Genomic DNA, 9,315 nt, shown 5'->3' with positions numbered 1-9,315 from the left:
TAGTAATGCCCATTACACATTATGACCACACAGTAGTAATGCCCATTACACATTATGACCACACAGCAGTAATGCCCATTACACATTATGACCACACAGCAGTAATGCCCATTACACATTATGACCACACAGCAGTAATGCTCATTACACATTATGACCACACTGTAGTAATGCCCATTACACATTATGACACATAGCAGTAATGCCCATTACACATTATGACACATAGCAGTAATGCCCATTACACATTATGACACACAGCAGTAATGCCCATTACACATTATGCCACACAGCAGTAATGCCCATTACACATTATGCCACACAGCAGTAATGCCCATTACACATTATGACACAGCAGTAATGCCCATTACACATTATGACACATAGCAGTAATGCCCATTACACATTATGCCACACAGCAGTAATGCCCATTACACATTATGACACACAGCAGTAATGCCCATTACACATTATGACACACAGCAGTAATGCCCATTACACATTATGACACATAGCAGTAATGCCCATTACACATTATGACCACACTGTAGTAATGCCCATTACACATTATAACCGCATAGCAGTAATGCCCATTACACATTATGACCACACAGTAGTAATGCCCATTACACATTATGACACATAGCAGTAATGCCCATTACACACATTATGACACATAGCAGTGATGCCCATTACACACATTATGACACATAGCAGTAATGCCCATTACACGTTATGACCACACTGTAGTAATGCCCATTACACATTATGACCACACAGTAGTAATGCCCATTACACACATTATGACCACACAGTAGTAATGCCCATTACACACATTATGACACATAGCAGTGATGCTCATTACACACATTATGACACATAGCAGTAATGCCCATTACACATTATGACCACACTGTAGTAATGCCCATTACACATTATAACCGCATAGCAGTAATGCCCATTACACATTATGACCACACAGTAGTAATGCCCATTACACATTATGACACATAGCAGTAATGCCCATTACACATTATGACACACAGCAGTAATGCCCATTACACATTATGACCACACTGTAGTAATGCCCATTACACATTATAACCGCATAGCAGTAATGCCCATTACACATTATGACCACACAGTAGTAATGCCCATTACACATTATGACACATAGCAGTAATGCCCATTACACATTATGACACATAGCAGTAATGCCCATTACACATTATGACACATAGCAGTAATGCCCATTACACATTATGACACATAGCAGTAATGCCCATTACACATTATGACACATAGCAGTAATGCCCATAACACATTATGCCACACAGCAGTAATGCCCATTACACATTATGACACACAGCAGTAATGCCCATTACACATTATGACACACAGCAGTAATGCCCATTACACATTATGACACATAGCAGTAATGCCCATTACACATTATGACCACACTGTAGTAATGCCCATTACACATTATAACCGCATAGCAGTAATGCCCATTACACATTATGACCACACAGTAGTAATGCCCATTACACATTATGACACATAGCAGTAATGCCCATTACACATTATGACACACAGCAGTAATGCCCATTACACATTATGACCACACTGTAGTAATGCCCATTACACATTATAACCGCATAGCAGTAATGCCCATTACACATTATGACCACACAGTAGTAATGCCCATTACACATTATGACACATAGCAGTAATGCCCATTACACATTATGACACACAGCAGTAATGCCCATTACACATTATGACCACACTGTAGTAATGCCCATTACACATTATAACCGCATAGCAGTAATGCCCATTACACATTATGACCACACAGTAGTAATGCCCATTACACATTATGACCACACAGTAGTAATGCCCATTACACATTATGACACACAGTAGTAATGCCCATTACACATTATGACACATAGCAGTAATGCCAATTACACATTATGACCACACTGTAGTAATGCCCATTACACATTATAACCGCATAGCAGTAATGCCCATTACACATTATGACCACACTGTAGTAATGCCCATTACACACATTATGACACATAGCAGTAATGCCCATTACACACATTATGACACATAGCAGTAATCTCTCACAGCGGTCGAGTTTTATCTTCAAAATGGGAAAACATCTGGATGAGAATTTAATTTGCGAGAGTTTGTATGCTCTGTGCCTTTATTACATTGGCCGCGTCTACAAAGTGTCAGGGTTTACTCTCACATTTTCTAAACTCTCGCCCTATTACATTTGGCCCCTGCACTTTGGGATATAGCCTGTCCCCCACTCCCACCACCAATGTCTGTAATTGGTGACTCGATCCTGCTAAAGACCTGATGGGGAACTAGCCAAGTAACTGGTATTGGGCCCCTTCCCTCTCCTCCATTTTTCAAACCAAAACCACATAAAAATAGGTTAAAGTAGTGCAGGTCCCTCAGGTCCTACTGAGCACTAGGCAGGAGCCTCGGTTGCCTAATTGGATGATCTGGCTCTGCAGAGAGAAGTTGGTTGTACAGAACCGATGTCCACAGGTGATAGCATTCAGGTTACAGGAACATGTGTACCGAGCAAAGTGCACCAAACTCTTCACTACCTGCAAATCTTACCCTGGTAAATGGAATCAATAAATATTTAATACATGTGGTAAAGAACATAGTAGTGATCAGAACAACCAAGAATAATAAGGAAGCTAATCACAGAACAAGGAGCAGAGCAGAAAAGAGATAGTAGAGAGCTATGAGATGCAATGGCAGACATACACGGAGGTCTGGAAAATAATGATAGCAACAGAAGACTGAAAGGAGGTCCAATAAGCAGGGTCCAGAACAGTCACAAGAAGGGTACTCCGAGGCCATGAATTCAGGTAGGTGTTACAATGCAAATCACTTAATCACCCAGTGGGTGGAAATATATACACAATAAACCATGTGTGGCAACAGGTGACAAATTGTACTATGAGCTTCCAGTAATCTATCGCCACATACCACAGGCCAGGTGACAGATTGCAGGACCTGTACCACCTAGAGGCAGCCATGTAGCCAAGGCTCACTGACAGCAGTGTCACCTAGAGGCAGCCACATAGCCAAGGCACACTGACAGCAGTGCCACCTAGAGGCAGCCACATATCCAAGGCACACTTACAGCAGTGCCATCTAGAGGCAGCCTCGTAGCCAAGGCACACTGACAGCAGTGTCACCTAGAGGCAGCCACATAGCCAAGGCACACTGACAGCAGTGCCATCTAGAGGCAGCCACGTAGCCAAGGCACACTGACAGCAGTGTCACCTAGAGGCAGCCACGTAGCCAAGGCACACTGACAGCAGTGTCACCTAGAGGTAGCCACGTAGCCAAGGCACACTGACAGCAGTGCCACCTAGAGGCAGCCACATAGCCAAGGCACACTGACAGCAGTGCCACCTAGAGGCAGCCACGTAGCCAAGGCACACTAACAGCAGTGTCACCTAAGGACAGCCACATAGCCAAGGCACACTGACAGCAGTGTCACCTAGAGGCAGCCATGTAACCAAGGCTTACTGACAGCAGTGTCACCTAGAGGCAGCCACATAGCCAAGGCTCATTGACAGCAGTGCCACCAGAGGCAGCCACGTAGCCAAGGCACACTGACAGCAGTGTCACCTAGAGGCAGCCATGTAGCCAAGGCACACTGACAGAAGTGTCACCTAGAGGAAGCCACATAGCCAAGACTCAGTGACAACATTGCCATCTAGAGGAAGCCATGTAGCCAAGGCTCACTTACAGCAGTGCCACATAGAGGCAGTCAAGTAGCTAAGGCTTAGTGACAGCAGTGCCACCTAGAGGCAGCCACGTAGTCAAGGCTTACTGACAGCAGTGCCACCTACAGACAGCCACATAAGTAAGGCTCACTGACAGCAGTGCCACCTAGAGGCAGCCACGTAGCCAATGCTTATTCGCAGCAATGGCTTAGTTCAACTCGTTTGCTGGAAATATTTCTCCCTGGAATTGTCCCAATTTTTCATTTTTGTCATACAGCTTGTTACAAATAATAACTTTTCTTGTTCCTTGGGCTATATACACTAATACCTATGATATGTCAGCGGTTATTATGCAAGAAATTACTTTCTAGTGAAGTTCAGCAAATATGTTATGCTGGAGACTGTAGTGCACAGAGCTCCGCAGAGTTAGTATCGAGCATAATGCGCTTAGGCTTACCCAATGAGCGCAGTTTGTATTCATCCTTCCGCAGGTGCGCATACATAAAAGAAAAAGTGTCACAGCAGCACATTGGGGGCTGAGTCCCCCCCCCCCCCCCCCCCCGGCAGGACACCACCTGCACTTCTGCTGTTTGGGAGAAGAGGCGCAAAAATAAAAAATTATTAAATAAAACTCTGCCCATCACTCTGGCCCTATATATACATATACACCTGACTTTATGATAATGAATAGTACACCTGGGTTTTGTTGATCAGCATACAGCCCTGTAATGCAGACAGGTGTGTGCTGAAATCTAGGCCACTCCCCCAGCACAGGTACAGTTATAAGATGAGCGTCTTCTGCAGCCACTGCCCTTCCCTGAGACAGAGGAGAAGCACTGGAGGTAGGAACAAGACTGATAAGTGATAGATCTGCTGAGTTATAGCCATAGGGAATAAGCTTAATGTACAGTAACTGCGCCACAACCACAGGGACAAGCGCCGTCATAGGGCGACAGTTCCGTCTGTGCTATCTATAGAGAATGTAACGCCATGCAATACAACTATTGTTTTTTGTACAGTGGGGGCAAATATATATTTCACACTGTTTTGCTGCTTTTATTATTTCAGCACAAGTTCTTTCACACGAGAACAATTCATTTCTCTGTGGAATATTGTTTTTGAAATATTTTAGAATATTTAATGATTAATAAAACATAAACAGGCACCGAAAGTGAAAATGAGGATTTGCCTCGGAAATGACCTGTGATGACAAATTGGCAAACAAGTCCGGTGTCTGGGGCATCTCCGTTCAGGGTCTAACAAACAGTAGAATTTGCTTTAAGATAATTTTATTTCCTTTTGAATTTTATCATTTGGCCCTCTTCGTAATTATTATACAGTAGCTGGATTACCCGGCGTTGCCCAGGTTGAAGACTTTATTTGTTACATTGTCTTCACCTATAACCCCATTCCATTGATCCTGAATAGCACCCCACTGTTTGCTAACATGCATGCAAACAGTGGTGTAACTACCATGGAAGTGGCTGCAATGGTGCCCGAGCTGCCTCTGTGTGCCATCACTACCCCTGCACCCAGCCACGCACACAAGGTAGGGTGGTCCAATGAGGGCTGCCTTGGGGTCCCAGGTGGCAGAGGTGTTGATTTGATGCCAGCCTGCCAGCTGATAACAGCTGGCACACCAGCAGGCAGACATGGGGAGACAGCGCTATCAGAGCTTGCAGACTGGCAACCAATCAGCTCCTGGTCCTGGTCCGTGGACTCTGATTATATTGTGACCGGTGCCAGATTCAAATTGCTTGGATGCTGTCTTTTCATGTCTGCTGCTGCCTGCCGCTGTACCAGCTGTAGTTACAGTTGGTGTCCCAGCCCCAAATCTACACCTGCTGGCTGCTGATGACACAAAGGGAGGTGACAGGCTGCTGGAGGGACACGGCAAGGTAAGTTGCTGGGGGGCTGCATAATGTGTTATAGGCATTACTGTGTGGCATAATGTATAAGGGGCATTTCTGTGTGGCATAATGTGTAAGAGGCACTACTATTGTGTGGAATAATGTGTTATATGGGGCACTCCTGTTATGTGGCATAATCTGTAAAGGACATTGCTATGTGGTATAATATGTAAGGGGTATTACTGTGTAGTGTAAGGGGCATTACTGTGTGGCATAATGTATAAGGGGCATTTCTATGTGGCATAATGTGTAAGGGACCCTACTATTGTGTGGAATAATGTGTTATATGGGGTACTACTACTATGTGGCATAATCTGTAAAGGACATTACTGTGTGGTATAATGTGTAAGGGGCATTACTGTGTGGTATAATGTGTAAGGGGTACTAATATTGCATGACATAATATAGTGTATAAGGGGTACTACTGTATGACATAACATGAATGGGCTCTGTGTAACTGTATGTGTTTTCTTAACTCTGGGGGACCCTTTTGAGATCTTACTTTGTGGCCCAGAAAGTTCTAGTTACATCCCTGCATGCAAACAAAGAGGGCTGACTAATATATATGGTCACTTTAAAAAAAGGACTAACTCTGGATTCAATATGAACTTACATGAGTCACACTGTGTGATACTTCCTCAGACTTTGAGGGCAAAATGATACTTTTGTAGCTTTCACACAAGTTTTTTCCACTGGAGCCAGCCCCGGGACCTGTGTATTGTAAGAGTGTCCCCATTTTTAGGGATTGTGAGACAGTGTGTGGCCCTGGCGAAGTTCATACCATGGCAAAAATCTAATCCTGGTCAAATTATACCACCCTGCCAAATTTGGTGGAGCTGGGTCCAAAATTCTGGCCATACATAAAGGACAGACAGACAGGCATGCAGAAAAGCTTTCTTGCTTACTATATAGATGTAAGATTATATATATGATATGATATAGGTGATAACGGAGAAGGATGTGGACCTCGATAGATGGGAATGTGTGCTGTGGGTTCTGCAGTTTTTGACATGGGGTAAATCCACTCATTGCCTACAGCAGGGGTAATTGTAAAGCGTGCCGTGCTGGCTGGGGTGACTTTGGTGCTCTACAATTGCTTTCATGACATCTATTCTTTATAACATATTGCTACTTTTTGTTTAGTACTGTACTCATTGTTAGTATATGTGAATTCACCGTGGGAAATAAGAATGATTAGCGAAAACTACTACATATCATTCATCAATCAATATAAATATGGACTTTTATTAACAAAAATATATATTATTTAAAAGGATGTTTAATACCTGGTAATTGTGTGCAAGGGACAGAATATATAATTATGACTTCAATACAATTTCATTACCCTTTTTAAAAATATAATTCCGTCATATTACACAGTACAGTTATTTTCTGCTACAGTGGAGCTGACAATCTAATTTCCCCTAACACACTTGGGTAAATTTACCTACCGGTATGAGTCTGGACTATGGGGAATATACAGTATATATACAAAGGGGTTTATAGGACTCATGTGGATAAATCTCTGGTGGGAATTGAGCTGGTGACCCCAAAACTGTCAGACAGCAATGCTGACCACTGTGCCAGCAAAACAGAGGAAAGTTAGATTCACTGTTATATTTATTAACCAAACCTCATATTATTATCAAGCTGATAATTTGGTGACTGTATGTGTTTGCAGATGAGCACTGTAATACTATATAGCTTATTATACATTAACATACATTTACTAATACAGTTACTCCAGAGTCGGCTATTAGAGAAGTAATTTATTTAAATTATTTTGTTCTTCAATTACAAGTGCATTGCGCACTAAATAGAGGAAATGTCAGTGTTTAGTACATAAGGTGGATTACAGTAACATACCATGTTATTCTGACCCTCCTGAACAATTGAAAATAACCTATAGTATAGTTAGAATTTATAGGCAGAATTACTTTGCATTATTATTACTAACATCCTTTATAGCATCAAGTTAACTTCTCCAATCAGGGGGGTGATCTGGACATATGACATGAACAACCAATCGATGTAAAATCTATGAGCCCATGTATTAATGATCGCAATGCGGTCTGGGAATGATATTACCGCCCATAATCACATTGCGAGATGCGATCATAGCGCTGGGATGTATTATTCGGTACCCACAAGGCAGGGGCATATTTATAATGGGTGTAGGGTGTGCGATGGTCCAGGGGGGGCAGCACCGCACAGTTTGCACCCATATTATACTTACCTCTCCGGAGTCCAATGTCGGCGCTGGTGTCAATGCGGTAAAAACGCCTGGAAAATGGCAGCTGTGGCCATTTTCCTGGTGACCTGCGCATGCGCTATAGAGTCTGGGCGCACTCTAGTACCCAGAGTCTATCAGTGCGGCGCAGCACTCAGTGCGATGTTGGCCGCCGGGCTGAGAGGAGGGGGGCTTTGACTAACCTGCACACAGGCCCCATCCTCTCATGAAACGCCCCTGCCACAGGGACAGGGGCTTCCGAATGGAGCCTGTCCCTGCTATGTGCCTGGAGTGCTGCCGGGGCTCCTGTGTATGCGCAGTCCCACTGCCCGAACATGTGTGGCCGCCATTGCCGGGGAAGTGATGCGCAGTGTAGACCATAAGCTATAACAGGCTAACGCCATCTTCAGAAACCTATGGGGGATGCGACTGCCGGCGGGAATGGCGGGATCGCAGCAGCTATCGGAGAGGTCCTTCCTTCATACATGGAGATGATATGAAATATTTGCAGTTAGGGGAATAAGCCACAAATATTTTGTAATAAATGGCCCCAAAGACATAGAAACAGGGAAGAAATATTCTGAATGATGGGAAAATAAAACGGATGATTTGCTGCCTATTCTGTGCTGAAGCACAAGGGTAGTGTCCACAAATGACCGTGTAGAACAAGTTAGGACATTTAAAGGTCACTAAACCCAAGTTATACTTTATTTCTTTAGAAATGTGATTATTGTAGCATTAGGTTACACTACACCCCAATGATAGCTGTGCGCCATGGGGTTACAATAACGATCGGCTCCCTCAGATGTCGGCAGAAGCAGTGATGATGAATAAACATTACCGTAAAAATATAACGGATCCGACTAGGCTACCGACATGTCAGACGTAACTTTACCGAAGCCGGGTACACACTTTTACAATTGCAGGCTGATGGGGTAAAACTGTCCCTATCGGCCGTACAGTCTGTCCCCATTGTGCCCCCCCGTCAGCCGCGCACACACTGTGCAGACATAGCAGACATAGTACAGTGTGTACGGGCTTCTATGGGATCAGTAGGTCGACCCGATAAATATTAAACAGTACATAAGATGCAACATCCTGACCGCTGCAGGAGCGTTAAAAGCCGTTTATTGGCTGACGCTCCTGCATCGGGACAGCGTACACACCTATACAATACAACGGCCGTTCTCTCGATATTAGATGAACAGCCCGATGATTGTATAGGTGTATACCCAGCTTTAATGTAGGACTCAATACAAGCTGGATCTTATAGGGACAGTAAGATAGAAGGTATAGGAAATGCCTTGCTCCAAACTATTGAGGACAACAGATCACATTTGATTAGTAGGGATCAATAGTCAGGTTTGGGGGTTCCTGCCATGTAGCGGATTTATGCGTTGAAGGT

Source organism: Taudactylus pleione, unplaced genomic scaffold (genome assembly GCF_031769625.1).
Source record: "Taudactylus pleione unplaced genomic scaffold, aTauple2 ptg001250l, whole genome shotgun sequence".
Lineage (NCBI taxonomy): Eukaryota > Metazoa > Chordata > Amphibia > Anura > Myobatrachidae > Taudactylus > Taudactylus pleione.
Note: the sequence above shows the minus strand (reverse complement) of the source record.